This window comes from Pteropus alecto, unplaced genomic scaffold, assembly GCF_000325575.1.
Source record: "Pteropus alecto unplaced genomic scaffold, ASM32557v1 scaffold72, whole genome shotgun sequence".
Taxonomy (NCBI): Eukaryota; Metazoa; Chordata; class Mammalia; order Chiroptera; family Pteropodidae; genus Pteropus; species Pteropus alecto.
The window spans coordinates 21,129,868-21,147,481 of NW_006436811.1; the positions used below are offsets into that span (position 1 = coordinate 21,129,868).

Sequence of the window (17,614 nt, forward strand, 5' to 3'; positions counted from 1 at the left end):
AGTGGACTGAAAATAGAAATTAAATCTACCATAAGAATTCCACATGGTTTTTTGCTACGTAGTTTGATTTTACTTGTCATGAAAAGTTCAGGCACTGCCATGTTGAAATTTATTTCTGTATTGTGTATAACATTATGTAGGTATGTTTAGTGATGTCATAAATACAGCTTTTGGAAGGATTTTTTTTTTGCCATGTGCGTTTTAGTATTTTCCAGGATAACTCCTAAAAAACCCATTTTAATACTGTCATTTAACATACTAGTAATGATCTTTATTTCAGATATTAAAATCAACAAATATGTAGTAAATGTCTCATTCAAAGTTATAATGAAAACCAGTGTTAAACTTAGAAACGAAATCCATAAAACTGGGTGCCATTATGAGTTTTGACACTTTAGCTAAAAACTTGCAGCCTGCCTCACAGATCTAGAACAAGACCATTACCGATTATTGATTCTTCTAGAGCCGATCAACTCTAATAGATTGAAGTTGATTTGTTACCCTAATTTTTTCACTGGTGATAAGTATAGTGTCTAAAAAGGGACAAAATGACATAGATAGAAAATATCACTCACTTGGTGACGTTCTTTTTCAACATGTAGGAAAGAGGATTTACGGAAGCATCAAATGAATGAAAGTAGAGTACACATCAACTTTTTATGAAAATGTGTGAACAAAGTGAATTCTTTAATACTCAACTAACAAATGGCTTTATATTGCATTAGACAAAATAACTCATTTATGTTTAGACTTTATGCTGATGGAACTGGTTCAGGAAGGAATAATTTTATCATGCTTGACCATCTTCAAGTTCTGTGGTGACATATTTTTTAAGTTTAGTTGTATTCCTGATGTTTCAAGGTATTGCAAATGCATTAGAAAATACTTTCTAATGTGAATGCATAATCCCACTATAAAACATGGTAAGAGAAAGGATTTTAACATTGTCTTCAGTATTATAGTGAACAAGAAACGCTCTCAGTTGTTTTTTTGTCTTGTGAAGGATGAGGGACAATGCATACTGAATACTGGGGGTATCCCAACCTAGAATCTGCTGCTCTTCCATATCAGTGGCCACCCTAATAGAAGTGCTGCCAAGCATTAGAGATTTCCTTTCTTCTTCTACTTCCTTTTCTCTTTTAATGATGTACTTGCATTATATCCTGCAGCCTGGAACCTTTGATCTTTATTTTTTAGCTCTGTGATCCCGCCTCAAGCCCACCTGTTGCTCACTCCAGAGGGAGATGATTATATGAAAGTTGTAAATGTTCAGAGTGATTGAGACCTACCAGAAACTTCACTGGGAGGACAGTAGGGCAGACTTTCTAAGGCTTTTATGAAACATGAGCCATACTGAGATACAGCATGCAAAAGCAAGGTCCCATGAATAAACTAGCATAGAGGGAGCTGCAGGCTCTTCTCTACAGGATGCACAACTGCCCTGCAGTTGTAAAATCCTTTGATTATTTAATACAAACTTTGCACAACTTCTTTGAACATTGAACTGTTTTTTTTTTTCTTTCTCAATGCTTTTTTAATATACCATAATTTTGTGAACTCTCTTCTGTGTATGATACAAAAAGGGAAATTGGATTGTGGGCTCAAGAAGGTGAATCAAGAGTTCTGGTGATTTATTCTTCAATTTGTAGGTGCTGATTGGTCAATATGAGAAGTCTGCGGTTCTTCTAGTTGCAAGTAAATGTAAAATCTCAACATTATTAGAGACGGATCATTATAAACTAAAGAAAGTTAAGTTTTAGAATAAAAAAAAACACTTCTTGAATGTTTTGTCAAGTAAATGGTGAATTTTTGTAACAGAAACCATTTATAATTAGGTAGTAGTTGTATGCTTCATTTTCAATACCTCATTGTTTAGCCTTTCTAATCCTCCTGGCATCTTACTTGCATTATTTATTTGTTGGTAAAGATTTTGTTCACAAATATAGAATATGAGGTTTATTGTGACATCACTTCTGATTAAAGTGTCAGGCACTAAAAATTGGTGATGTTCACATGATCGGATGCATTTTGTCCTGTGGTACCCAGAAACAATTTCAGAAATGAAAACTGCTTCTTCCATTTCTGATCAAAGTATTTCAGAAAATATTTTTTTCTTTTAGTGATATTTTTGATAGACTACAAAATATGTAAAGTTAAACCAGATCTTGGTTGGATAAAACATTCTGTCATGATAACTTTTTTTGTTTGTTTGTTTCCTTTAGCAAGCAAAGAAAACTCATAGAAATTAAATGAATATAAGATAGAATCACATTTCTTCTTAGTTTGGTCTTTTATTTTCTCCCTTAGGCTTAGTATAAAAGAGTAGAGTCAGAAACATGGGAAGATTTTTTTCCTCTATGGAGAATATGTAGGTCACTAATGTCACTGTTTTGTGTCTGAAATAATTTATTCAGCTTCAATTTGCTTCCAGTCAGTCACCATCAAAGCATTAGCTTCAATTTTGCAGTGACTGAGTCCTTGGTGGAGTAATGTACTGAGATGTGACACTATGTTTGCTCTATATGTTATATTCTTGACATTAACATAATTTGAATTTTTATTAGTTCAGAGGAGAAATGAATAAAATCCTAGCTAATGCTCATTGATAATTGTTTTCAATTTAGGAGCTGATTTAAGTTATTTGAATCTTTTGGCAAAATTTGGGGAGAGTGTTGATCTTTGCAGTCTCCCAAAACATATTAGGATTTTTTTCCCTCATAAAAGTTACTACATTGTGCCACTGACAAATATGATCTGAATGAGATTTTCAAGAATCTGCCCTGTTTGAAAGACTAAAATTGATTTTGCTTTATGCACAAATGCTAAAGAGCCTTATTCATGAAATAGATTGGTTCTTTTTCTGCAGACTACACTAAATATTGAGTTTTAAAAATGTATAATGCCTTAGAAAAACATCTAGGATGATTATTTTAATATTTTAATATCTTTCTTTAAATAATTATTTTAATTCTGTGTATGATTAATTTGCCAGGGCGGCTATTTATGATCAGTTGGAATAAACACTGATACTTTATCTATACTGATACTTTTTTTTTTAGGCGAGGCAACCCTTGGTTGATCCCACAGATTATGAGGACCTTGTCATCTTACAATCCCTTATTTTTTAAATTTTTACACCTACAGCACCTGGTCTTCCTAGGTGGTCTCCCATCCAAGTACTAACCAGGCCCAACCCTGCTTAGCTTCCGAGATCGGACAGGATCGGGATTGTTCAGGGTGGCATGGCCATAGACTATACTGATACATTTGATCTAGAAGGATGCCAAATTTTAAAACTTTCAAGGGAACATGTTTAGAAAGTTTCAGCATTGGTATATGCTTTGCTATATACCAATCTTCTAAGAATACTTACATTAGTATTAAAAGATACTTCTTATGTTTATGCAGAAAAATAAGTATTTTAAGTTGAATGACTTTTCTTTTTCCTTCTCATCTTAATATTAATGTTCCTTGAATCAGACAGCAGTTTTAATTTTTCCTCCTTTATACTAATATATTGCAAATATTTTTGTTCCAAAAATTGAAGTGACTTGAATTCAAGCTAATATAAAATAAGTATTAATTAGTGACTCAAATTCAATAACCATTAGTTAAGTGTGCAATTTATGTCAATTATAGGGTTAAATGCTAACTGATAGAAAAAAGTTAATTAACATATTATTGTAATTTTATGTCCTATAGTGCTTTTTCTCTTTCTTTTTTTAATTTTAAGAACCTTATGAGAGTGTTTATTCCAACTGATCATTTTCTAGTTGAGGAAATAGGCTAAGTCCAGTGAATTAGAACATAAGTGTATAACATAATTGATTCATTTTTGTTTTAAAAGAAATAAATCTACAAAAGTCTTAAAAACTATGATGCAATTAGCATTTTTGGTTAATGTTTCTAAAGTACACTCTTAAGTTCACATAGTGATTTTCTTGGATATATAATTACAAAGCACTGACCTACACTATTTTTAGTATATCAACATGGTTCTTGACCTTAGGATCTAAAATGTTCCATCATCTTCAGAATTTTACTAGTTCATTTCTCACTGTAATCTATACTAATCACAGCTGCACTGTAGAATATTTTATATTAAGACCCAGAAAAATCTCAAGTAGAATGAAATATATTTATACATTTCAGCTTTAAACTTCACAAGAAAGACTAAAACAAGTATTAAGAAGATGTTAAGCCACCTTCATAGCCATGTCCATCACATTGACTTTGAATGAATCCATTAGGTAAGATGTGCCCCATTGATTTGTGAGTTATGTTTACTATATTCTTTTTATTACTTTTCAGATGAAGACACAAAATCACATGCATACACACAATTATGAAGACACATTTTTAGAGGCACAAATAGATAGCAGTAAATGAAGTCTAAAATGTAGCCAAATCCTAGAAATTTGGATCAGGAACTTCTTTGTGATAAGGTAGAACATATCAATAATAAACATATGTCTTAATGGAATATATGGTGGTGGCACAATTGCATATAGAAAGTAAAAAGATGTTTTCTACATAAAACTTTGTTATTATACCTTATAAAACTTCAAATGCAACTATGTTAAACTAATCTGAAAAACAGCAAGTAGTATTCCTAACAGGCAGAATATCAATTTTATTGTGTTCATAATAATGGTTGCAGTTAGACTAATATTATCATAGTCCCAGTGATTGTTAGGCATTTTGCTATAAAATAAAAATATAAGATGAATCATAATCTATTATATAATTATATAATAATGTTTGTAAGACAATGTTTTTAAAAAATATTTTACTACCTTGAAAATTGGATGATCACTATTAAAAAAGATTATTTTAAAGTTACTTTCTTAGATATATTTCAGTTATCAAAAATAGTTGTTATCCACATTTTCTTTTCTTAAACAATGTGTGTTTACATTTAGATGACAATAATTAATTCTTCATTCATATTTCACAGCTGTCTGACTAAAAGAACATCCATTTTAAACTAAGGCTATAGAATTATAGATTCATCATACTTTTGCAGATAAAGAAACTGACATTTTAGGTTTCCAGGGTTAGGTTATTTGTCCATGACTGGTTTATATGTTCTCAGCCTCTAGAAACACCAAGCCACAGTGTTAATAACTCTGCTTCAATTCAGAAATACCAAGTGTGCCTCACAGGATTATTATTAATACTCTGGATTTTCATTTGTTGAGTTCTTTTTTAAGAATATTAATTTTGTATATACATTTATGCAGAGATTGAGACAAGACAGACTTAATATGCAATTATTTTCTTCAGGACTGTGCAATACTTTACCTTTCAAAAACATGTATCTCTGAGGCAACTATGACTGATAGTAATACTCATTTGTGCCTCAAAAACTTATTTTTATTTGACTGTTTCTCCAAAAGTTAAATATAGAATTACCATATGACCCTGAAATTCCGCTCCTAGATACATACCTAAAAGAGTTCAAAACAGGTACTTGAACATGAGCATGTACACATATATTCAGAGCAGCACAATTCAGGTAGCCAAAAGGTGGAAATGACCCAAGTATCCATCAATGGATGAATGGATAAGCCAATTGTATGGTGTACCCATTTGATGGAATATTATTTGGCTATAAAAAAGAATGGATTACTGATAGGTGCTAAGATGTGAATTAACCTCGAAAACATTGTGCTGAGCAAAAGAAGCCAGACACAAAAGGATACATATTATGTGATTCCATTCATATGAAATATCACAAATAAATAAATCCATAGGGACATAAAGTAAGCTGGTAGTAGCCAAGGGTCAGGGGGAGGTGGAAATGGGCAGTAACTGTTCAATAAGTATGCAATTTCCTTTTAGCGTGATGAAAATATTTTGAAACTAGATAGAGGTGGTGTTTGCACAACATTGTGAATGTACTAAATACCACTGAATTGTGCACTTAAAAATAGTTGATTTTATGATATATGAATTTCACTTCAATAAGTTATTTTTAGTCTATGGCCATGCTACCCTGAACAAGCCCAATCCCGTCTGATCTCGGTAGCTAAGCAGGGTTGGGCCTGGTTAGTACTTGGATGGGAGACCAGGTGCTGTAGGCATAAAAAATAAAAAAAAATAAAAAAATAAGAGATTGTAAGCTGACAAGGTCCTTGCAATCTGTGAGGTCAAGCAAGGGTTGCCTCATTAAAAAAAAAAAAAAGAAAAGAAAAATAAATAAATTATTTTTAAAAATAATGGGTATGGTGGTGTTCCAATAAAAGTTTACTCACAAAATTTTATGATTTTTAATATTGAGCACTATACACTTAACAAATTAATGTTAATAATGCAGCATTGGTGATTGATTAAGGTTATTTAGATTATAGTAATTTATAGTTTTTTAAACAAAGTACCTAGCATTTCAAACAGTTGAGATATTATTTAGCTTAGTGAATTCTGACAATTTATATTTTGTAAACTTTTTTTTGTCTGCATAGAATTTGTTGAACTTGAAGCTTCCATGAAAAGTTTCATAATTGACACAAATTTCTATACATATTTGTTTGCTCTTTTATCTTTACTCTTGGTTGGTACCGAACCAAGTGCTTAGCTTATCAAATTTATTTCTGAAAACAGCTCTCCGAAGTAATGCTGTTTTACCTATTTAATAATTAGAGAAACTGAGGTTTATATTTCAGTGATCTTGGACTGATACCAAACCTTATTCTGTAATCATTAAATTAGCTTTTCTTGAATTAGATACACCTCACACAAAAGAGTTAGTCTCAACAGGGTCATAGTCCTCAACTCCAGCTCCAACAGAAGCAAAGTGAAAAATAAAGTATTTCTTTAGAGGAAAAGTGTTTGTTACTGTGTTTGCTGAAAGTGCCATGCTGAAATTCATTCACTGGCATGTTTTGGAGTATGCTTAAGTCTCATTATATAATTAAAGCATTAAGTATACAGGGGAGCTTGACAAAAATGATATGCTATAGTACGTGCTTATGAATGAATATCTTTTAAAATTAATTAGTTTACATCATACTCAAAAGTATATTCTTTTATTTAATAAATATTTACAGAGTGCCTGAAAACCTAACTAACATAGAGCCCCTGCCTTCTGTGGAAATCTCAGATCTAAGAAGAGAAACATGATAAGCAGATAAATATTTAGTAGGCTATTTAAATATTTAGTAGCGATGACAGGGAGATGACTATAGCAAGGGAGGATCTGGAAAGTATATATGCATCTGCCTATCTATGTATGCTGCTTGCCCAGCTTTATATAGAATGGTCATGGTAGAGCTCACTGAGAGACTGACCAAAGACATAAAGAAAGTAACTGAACAGTTCATGTGGATGTCTGAGGAAAGAATATTCCAGATACAGGGAGCATAATATTCAAAAGGCCTGAGACAGGAGTGTGCTTAGCATTTTTGAAAGTCAGCAAGGAACCAATTTGTCTGGACTGGAGTGAGGGAAGGAGTGGAATAAGGTGAATTCATAGAGGTAAATAAGTGCTGGATTTTATAGAACTTTGAAGGCTTGATAGAACCTTTAGACTTTATTGTAAGTGATATAGCAAGCCTTCAGAAGGTTGAGCAAAGGATATTCTTAAACAGGTTTACATCATAAATACAGTTGCTCTGATTGTTGTGTGATGAGTAGACTAAGGGAGGAAGAGTAGGAATGAAGAAGACAGGAAGATCTTGCAGTAGTCTCTGGTTCCTTGCTACTTACTCAGAGTGTGGTCTCTGTATAAGCAGCATCAGCATCACCTGGACTTTCTTAGAAATGAAGACTCTCAAGCTCCACTCAAGACCTGCTGCAGCATATCCCCTGGTGATTTGCACAAACTTTCAAGTTTGAGAAGTGATTTAGGCAAGAAATGAGGGTGGCTTGGGATAGGGCAACTCAGGCAAAGGTGTTAACCAATGGTGGGATATTGGATATATATTTTATTTCTTTTTAACTTTCACTCAACTTTAATTACATGTATTTTAAATTCAAACAGGTGACCAAAGACAAGATATTCATTGGGAAATTTGATTACAAGGCTAGTTGACTGAAAAATAGTTTGATATGCATTCCTAGCAATAGGTCTAGTAAGTTTTATCTACTGTTTAACAGGTTGTGATTCTCTAGGGCAGTGTGACATGATTAAATATAAATGGCTTGAATCTTATGGATATGTTAATCTAGACTTGATGTTGGTTCAGAATCTATTTGCACAATTAAAAATAAATATAATCAATTTTGATCTGCATATTTTCTTTCCAAGATCATAAAAAAAGGAAGAACCTTTTCTGATCACCAGTTTTCCATTCAACAGCCAAGTAAATCTTGTAGTACTAGGCAGAAATGGTCACTGGCTTAGGAGCGTCAGAGAAAACTCGCTTCTTTCAAAGGATAGACAGTGACCCCTCACTCAACATATTCATGTATCAACTCCCTTACACCGAGCACCATTGTTCCGACCACCCAAGAACAACTCCCAAGTCCTGACACAAAAGAACCTAGATATATATTTTAAATTACTATTTGCTGGTATATTTTGCATGGATGTGAGATCAGAGAAGAATGAATGGGAGTGCCTTTTACTACAAAAGAGAAAACAGAAAGTAGCGGAGATTTCTTAAAGGGATTGGACATCAAGAATCTGGCTAGCGATGCTTTTAGAAGTACAAGGAAAGATTTGGATATACATGTCTGGAGAGTAGAGATTGGGGCTAGAATTATACACTTGGAAGCCATTAGCATAAGGTGGTATATAAAACCATGGGGCTGGGTGAGATCACCCAAAGTATGAGTAACTAGAGAAAAACGAGTTCTGAAATGCTCCAATATTGGGCCTCATGATGGGGAGGAATATCCAGAAAGGACAACTAACACTGGGTCTCAGTGAAGCCATTGAGATAATGATCAGGAACATGTGGTGCCTGATGTTCCTAGCACCAAGTGTAGACACCATCAGAGAACTTAACAACCTCTCACCAAATAATTGGTTTATTTATTTGTTCCTCTCATTACACTCTCTTCCAAGCAGTGTCAGAACAGTGCCTGGCATTCAGTGTTCAAAAATAAGCCTCTGGATAAATGAAGAATAATTGCTTGTTTTATGTTAGTATATTACTGGCATTTTTAGGACTCCTAGATTTATGCAGTTCTTCAGAGTGTCAGGCTCTGGGTCATCTTTTGTTTGTTTGTTTGTTTGTTTGTTTTGTGCGTGATTACTCACCTAAATGCTATAGGTAACTTGGGTGGAAAACTCTACCGTTATATTTAATGTCCCTGCCATTTTCATTTTGATAGTGCTCTCTCTTGGCTCTTCTAATGTAAATATTCACCATCCTCCCTTTTCTTGCAGCGCCTTCTCATCTGTCTCTAACAAAATTCATAACGTCTTTACAAAGAAAGAATATTTTTGTCAAGTAATAGCTTTTAGTCACAAAGGTGTGTTTCTTGATGGATAATTTGAGGAGAAATGAATGGAACTTTTGATGTTTTCCAAGGAACTGATTTGGTGAACCAGATTTATTGTATTGTGATCTCTTTTTCTAAAAATTAGAAAATAACTGAGAAACTAGACTCATAAGTCAAACCCTTCGCCTTTATTCAAAGCATGTTTGCATTGACCATTGGTTTGCATCCCAGAGATTTAAGTTTAAGGTTCCAGGTTTGACACATTTGGTTGTGTGAATCGAGTGGCAGAATGGTGACTTGGAATACTCTGTGACATACCGAATTGTAACTGAGTAGTTCGAAGAGAACTGGGACTCTCAAGGTTTGTTTACCATTAGAAGCTTAATGCAACTTAAAAGGCCAGTCTCAGTCAGAGGTGTTTCTGTCAGTGGGATTTAAAACAGGAAGTGAAAACTCAAATGTATGTTCTATGTTAAATAACCAAGTTTGGTTTAGAATAAAGAGTTTGAAGACATTTAGGCCTACACTAGTTTTTCTGTGTCCAGCCATTAGGGTGTGTGTGTGAAATGATGTGAAGAGCAAGTGGACCTGAGACGGGAACCTTAAGAAGCAGGTGGAAACTTTCAGGAAAGATAAATTTCTGTTTTTATCAACTAAAAAAATAATGAAAACAGTTATATTCCATTCAACAAATTAATAAAATAATTCTTGAACAGCTCTTTTGTTCATAAAGCTGTGGATGCTGCAGGAGCTGTAAAGAGTTGTTCATCATGACACCTGGCCTCAGGTTGATTACAGGAAGCAGAGGCAATTCATTGTCTTCAAAAAATGAACAACTGGTATTTTTATCTTGATAAATATTAACATTCTTCTTCTATTTTCCTCCTTTTTCTTCTTTTTTTCTCCTTCATAGTTCAAGTTGGCATAAACACTTATTCTCAAGATAAAAGTATTTTCAGGAGATAAAAGGCCAATTTCAACAGACATGTGTGATTGTTACTAAAAAGGGAATGGTGTCTGTGACCATACTAGGGCAATTGAGCAAGAACAGCTATGATGCAAGGTAAAATGTGATGTGACATAAACAAAGTAATAGACTCAAGGGAGGGCCGATATATTAATTTGGGCAAATTGGGAAGGGTTTTCAAGGAAAAGGCAGCCTTTAAATCAGCCTTAAAGGAGTAAAGTTTTTGGAGGTAAAGAAGAAAAGAAGGTCGGTTACACATTTAGGTGGCAGCATCAGATGAGGAAATGAACTGACATCAGGAGATCACCGGTTGAGGTGTTTGGAGTGTAGGCAGACAGGCATGTCACTGGAAGTCATTTCAAGGTATGTAGTGTTCTTTAACTCTCGAAGTCCTGGACTGTTTTGAAAGTCTTTGAGCAGAGAAGTGGTATATTTAGAACTATGCTCTAAGCAGATAAAAGTGCAACAATTTGGAGAATGTAACCTGGTATGAGAGATGGGAAAAAGGGAGATAGTTGTAGCAGTGCATTATGAAAATAGTGAGGTACCTGGGATAAGGTGGTGCTGGAGGTTATTGGGGGAGAGAAACAGAAAGGAAATTAGGGATGGATATGAGAAATACTGGAGAGAGAAACGTTGAGATATAAGAAATAGAACTGGGCAGTGGTTGGGTTAGGGATCAACCAAAGGCAAGGATTCCAGGTCAGTGATATTGAATACAGAGGACTGAGAGAATGGTGGTGTTTTTTTAAAAATAGAGATGCCATGAGCAAGAGTTGGTTTGAAGGGGAAGAAAATGCTTTTAATTTTGCACTTGTAACTGAAATATATACAGGTGGAAATGTCCTCAAGCCAGTTGCCATAAGCCCGGGCTTGGCAGACAGATCAGATATATAGAAAGAGTGGTGGTCCTTATTTGTTGGAAAATAGTAATTGAAGCTGGATGAAATAACACCATCCTCTTAGGTGAATTTATAGTTAATCCTCTAGCTCATTAAAAGAAACTTCAGACTTTAAGCAATACATTGTGAAATATAACTTACTCCTTTTGTCTCCAGTAGAGCAAGAGTTCAAGATAATTTCCTTGAACAAGGTTTCTAGCAAGAACTGTTGCAAACAGCTTCTGTCTTTGTGCCTGTAATAGCAGATTCATCCATAAATGTGAACCATGATCCAGTGAAGAAGGCATTTCCCTTTCAGGCATGACATACATTTGATTTCCAAGGGCAAGTTTTCTTATTTGATTGCCAACTTCCCTAATTAGGTGGCCTTGAAGATCACTGCCTCAAGTTTGTTCAAGCTTAAAAAGCATTCACAAGCACAAACATATTTTATGTCCAGTAACAGTCATTGTAGTTGACTGAATGTAGTTAGTTAGCATAGAGATTTACCTTTAGCTCCTGACAAACACTGCCAGCAGCATTGGTATTCAAGACAAAAGACAGCCATCAGTGTAAATTCTTGTCTACTATGCAAGGTGTATCTTTTGATCTTTTCAAAAAGAGCTAGAAAATTGGATGGTATTTGCAGGAGCCTTTCAGCTGAGAAATGTCAATAATGTAATCGTGTTGAAACCAGTACATGGAATTGACTTGTTGGGAGATGGGTACAGGTGCAAGGATGAAATGTGTATCTGATTATTATATAGAACGGAGTTTGTGCATGAGATTCAGGGTCACCAGGCTATGGCAGAAAGCAGCATTAGGAGAATTTGATGAATCTTCTAAGCAGATTTCTTAGTGGCAACTCCAAATCTAAGTTTTTAGAAAAGAGAAAGAAATAAGAAAGTAAATTTCCTCCTGCTATTTGCATTTGTAGTGTATAACCCTGTTTACTCCATTTGGTGGATAATCTGGTGGCTGTAGAATCAAGACAGGTCATTCCATTTCTCTCAAACAGAGTGAATCACTTTCATTGTGTACTAAACTTCTTTAAGTTGAGCAAATGCAAGTCTTAGGTTGCTTGTGGGTAGTTTTTGCATGCTGCAGGTTGTGTCTGCCTTCTCTAAAGCTATATAAAAAATAAACAGGATCAGTAATTAAAATTGTTCTGTTTTGTAATTGCTTCAATGTGCTTTTCAGTTTTACTCTTTTTTCTCCAGTTATTTGGAACTGTAATGAAATTTATTTCTCATTACCTGCTATTGAATGATCTGTGAATGGAAAGGAGATGAAAAAATAGTTCATAGAGCCCTAACAATGTTAATTTGTTAAATGCTTGACTCTTTCTCCATCGACAAATAATGTTTGTGACAAAATGAGTTGTTTTATCTTAAAAATAATCTCTGGACAAAATGAGTTTTTTTATCTTAAAAATGTAAGAAATTCTATAATTGAATACAGGTCTTTGTGTCACAGTGGAATGTGAACTTATAAGTGTTGATTTTATATGAGAATCTATGAAATCTTACTCATGTATATCTTAGATGAAGTTGGAAGTGACTTGTGAGTGGCTTCCATGTGGGATACCTGACACCAGTAAACAGTCTCATTCTTAGAAAGATATCCAAAATTATAATCCTCGTGATAATAGTGAACATTTATCGAATGTTTACAATGTGTCAGAGGCTATTGTAAATGTTTTCTTGCATTCTCTCATGTAATCTTTACAATGCTATGAGGTTGTAAATATTATCATCCGCATTTTATGCCTAAGGAAAATAAGACACAGAGAAGAAGATCACACAGCTTTTAAGTAGTGGAGCTTGACTTCAAAGCCTGTATTGAAAAACTGACCCTGAAGCAATTAATTAAGATTCTAACCACCAAATTTGTTATGTAAGAATATGTAGTCATCATTCAACATATTTCTTGAGGTCCAAATATTAATTGACCTGTCTTTTCTCAAAAGAGAGAACATTTTAAAAGATGGTTTCTTCTGTAGTTGTTTTTATGTCTTTTGGGAAAATAAATTCAGCTGTCTATTCATTTATATCATGTGACTCCAGCAAGAGCGGAAACTTCCTAAGAGCAGAGATTTTAATTTTTCTAGTCATATCTGCCTCCCACCCCGCAATGTTTAGCGCATTAGTATATAATAGGTGTTTAATCAGTCAGGGTGTTTTAATTGTGGGAATGCAGTTTATGGAATTGTGAGAAAGCAGAAAAAATGAAGTTACATATATAGTTATATATATATTTCTTTTGTGTGTGTATGTGTATAAATATCGTTTATAATAAGTGTATATTTGATGTGTCAAATACTTGAGTGTGAGTGAGCAACCTGCAATAGGTTACATATTAAATGATATTATGTCTGGAGTTTAAATAATATTATCAAGTACATTTTGAAGTGCTTTTGTAACATGGAGAATGTTTCTGAGGCATTGGAGACATGAAATCAAGAGTTGAGTGTTAATGTGAGTAAACATTTCAAGATACCATGATAGGTCCGAGACAGAGATCATCTGCGTGGTGATTTATCTGGAAGAAGTAGGTAAATCTAGAGCATAGCAGACATAAAGCATGTATATTATTGTATTCGATGGAGAGTAGATGACAAACATTTTGAATATTTGATTTCTTGATCTATATGCTTTACTGTCTCGAATAAATGATAGGTAGCAGGGCAAGAAAAACATTTTTAAAACTTTAAACATGTTGTTGGAGAAAAAACAGTCAAAATGCAAGCTGTTCTTCCTCCTCTGCTTCTATATTAAACATAGAATTTTTACTGTTTATCCCAAGTCCTTGGGATAAGAGGAAAATTTTTCAAAGGAGAAATTTAGAAACACTATTGTACAGAAAATGTCTTGCCCCTAGTGAGAATCTGAAAAGGAACATCATTCCAGAAGCTACTGTCTCCAATTTAAAAACATCAGAGCAGGATAAAGAGGATCTCCTAGTGAGCAGAAAGTAGAGACCAGAAGGTTTACTGAAACCCTAGAGTGAAACCACTTAGAGAATCAGAATAGTCAAGCATAAGGATGTGGAAGAGATTTGGAGACTGGCTTGGAACATGGATCTGCCAATCTGTGTAATCCAAATTGATAGCAAAGGAGACAGAAGTCAGGGGTGGCAGTGTGGGCAGTGGCCCTCAGAACAGGTATCCAGCTCTTGAGAGTGGATTTGTGAGTAGATGACAAAAAACAAACACAAAAGAAGCAGACACACAGAGCAACACAGAATGAGAGGTCAGTTTACAGTAGCCCAAATGTTGGTACATTTCAAGGACATAAGTGCATATAAACTAATATAATAGATTTATGAAATATGAGATTACTGTTGTGCAGTGTATGTGTGTGTATCTGAATAAAAAATTAAACGCTTACAAATTAGATATTCAGGAACACAAAATCTAGATAGAGATGGTGGAAGTGGGATGGAACCTGACTTAAGTTTGTGAATTGACATTATCTTATTCTCCTCCAAAGTAGCTTTGATTTCCAAATACTTTCTATTGGATAACTATCCAGTGAGTTTCATAGTTCAACTCCCTATCACAGTTACTTCTCTCTCTCTTTTCTTTACCTTCTCCCCATCCCCCAAAACTTCTACAAGGAACAGATGCTACATATATTCAGAAAATGAAAAACAGTATTTAAAAATTCCACAAAATATGACCGAAAAAAATCTCCATTTTGCTGCTTATAGAAGTACCTCCTATTCTATTACGAGATGTAAGATTGTGCAAATACTAATAGATTGAGATGGATGAAAAATACAGGAACAGCAGTAGTAGTCAGATAAAAATCCTTGAGTATTAAAAACCCAACTCTGGTAAGGGCAAAAGGAGTCCACAGAGTCCCTGGGTCAGTGTTCTTTCAGAGATTTTGCCAGTCAAGGCAGATGATCACAACTGGTAGAATTCTAAGAGAAGACAAAGATTGTTCACTTGTAGAATTGCAACTGGGTGTTTTGTTCTTCATTTTTCATCTTCCATCTGTGGCTGGATGATCATACCACATCCCAAGTCTCAATAAGTGGTGAGTTAGAAGTTAAAAGAGAGCATTGTTTTTGTTATATTTAGGGTAACTATTTCATAACCTCTGATGTTAGGTGTTGTGGGGGATATGTTGGGTATTTTATTAGCTTCATAATATTTCTGCCAGTTCCTTTCCGCAAGCCACTCCAAATAAATAACCAGAGAGAAACGCATGTGCTTGCTGTGTAAGCTCACTGGATGCCCCCAGCTCCTCTATATATCGGATCACCTCTGCTGGGTTTTTCCGAGAGGGAAATTCTGGAGCTGCCATTGTTTATCTATCATGTTTTGGTTCTTCCTAACCACCTCTTTGCTTTTAAGTTTCTAGTTGGTGGATCCAAAATACTGTCTGCTTGTGATATCGATCCCAGAAAGTCATTACCTGTATTCAAGTCTGTTTGATCACCACGAGCTGTAAACCCAGTAAAGGGGAGAGTATAAGGGTGGGAAGAACAATTTCCTACTATATCGAGACCAAATAACTTCAAGGGAAAGATGCAAAACATGTATTGTATATTGTCTTCGTGGCTTTTATTAAAAAAAGTATATGATGGAGTTCAGTCGGGAATCCTGTTAGGCACTTAATAAGTTTCAAATAAATATGGGTTTAATTGGATTGAATTAAGAAGTAATAGGATTTGGAAGTGACTCTATCAATAAAGAAAGGTTGGGGTCTTACATAGAAGAGATTTTTCTAGTGTTCTAACTTACTTTACTAATCTTCAGGAAGCAACTGGGGTACTTTTTGTCCTAAATAAATATTTCTCAAGGGAGTACTCAAGTGGCTGCTTGAGTGGCTAGCATGTTTTTTGATTAATGCATTGCTTATCAAGTACCAATGTGAGTCTCCCAGATTCCATTACTCCATTGACTTGAGCCTAACAGTGCAAGTATTCATTTTTAGGTGAAAAGAGAGGTTAGGACAGTTAGGAATCAAAGTTATACTGCTGGATGGCTATTTTTTAACTGGTGGTAAAATTTATTAGCATCTCTACCAAGATGTTCCAAAAGTACTAAATAATGTCAGTGGGTTTTGTGTCTTAGTAAATATCACTAACAAAATCCCCAAAGAGATAACTCTTGTTGAATGAAGAAAAACATTTCGGTTTAATCATCATGTGCAAGAATTAGAGCTGAAAGGCAAAGTTCATGGAGAATTTATATCATATCGCTAGAACAGCTAGTAAGAAAATCACAATGACACATGTTAAGTCAGTAATTTTTAAAACACTAAGGCAATTTAAATGGTTTCACTTTTCATGAAGGAAATATATTAATAAAATTTCTGTTCAGGGTTAATTATTTGTGCTACATATTGCTGTGATATGACATTTAGTAGCATTTTCCCCCCCTTTCAATTTCATTAGCAAGTGATAGGATAGTAAATACTATGAATTAAATAAATCTTCTTTGAAGTAAATTAAGTACCTCTGAAATTTAAAACGAATTCATATATCTCAATTCTCCTTGCAGTGCAGCAACACACATGCACAGACACCCCATAGAGAGGTCAATGACAAGCACCCCTATGTTTAATTCTAGTTTCTATCTCTCTCTTAAGCCATGGACCAACATGTTGACTTCCTGTAACACATCTTCATTGGACCTTCTATAGTCACCTGCAGATTCATCCCTCAGAAGCAAACTTGTAATTTCTCTACCACCCTCCCTGACATTGTTTCCTTATACATATTTGAAATAAGTACTTGGGAATTTTCAATCCCTGTTATTGGCAACAAAATTCTTCTGGATCATTCTTTACCATATTTGGTTATGTGTAAAATTCTATCTATCTGGCTTTGCAGATCCTCTATCTAATCTTCAAACCCTCATTTCCTAGTCTACTCTCTTACTACTTCAACACTAGTAGTCAAATATTTTGCCTTTAAAAATCAACAACAATAGAAACATCTGCACAGCATCAACCACATTGCCTTGTACAGAGTAGGGTTTTTATAAACATTCTCATTTGCCTACGTGCTTGAAATATGACTGCTTCTAAATCAATCTACTAGAGTGTTAAGAGGCAAAAGACTTAATTCCCAACAATGAAACCTAGACTCAGAGAAGTGTCATATTTGTTAGTATAAGTACTTATATCACATATATACATGTGTTGTAACCTAAGGGTTAGAGGAACTTTTAACCTATTAGCTTAAGAGAACAATTATTATACTTTTGACTTGACAATGGGATAGTGATCTCTGTTCATAAATAGATGATTATGTATGACATTGCCTTCTAGCTCTTTACCTGGAAGATTCCAGTAAAAATTTCTTTCTGGACAAAGATGACACTATATCCAGGTGACAAGATAGAGAACAAATGTCTCTT

The 17,614-nt window shown here is 34.3% G+C and overlaps 1 protein-coding gene, 1 non-coding gene and 1 pseudogene across 2 annotated transcripts in view; 2 read left to right on the forward strand and 1 right to left on the reverse strand.

The window, feature by feature from the left end:
- Nucleotides 1-17,614, forward strand: part of GPC6 (glypican 6) — a 982,218-nt gene that overhangs the window by 90,795 nt on the left and 873,809 nt on the right. The gene's annotated exons all lie outside the window — the stretch shown is intronic.
- LOC112481551 lies at nucleotides 3,136-3,254 on the reverse strand. The gene has a single exon (XR_003046910.1). It is a non-coding gene; the product is annotated as a 5S ribosomal RNA (ribosomal RNA).
- Nucleotides 5,981-6,086, forward strand: LOC112481492 (annotated as a pseudogene).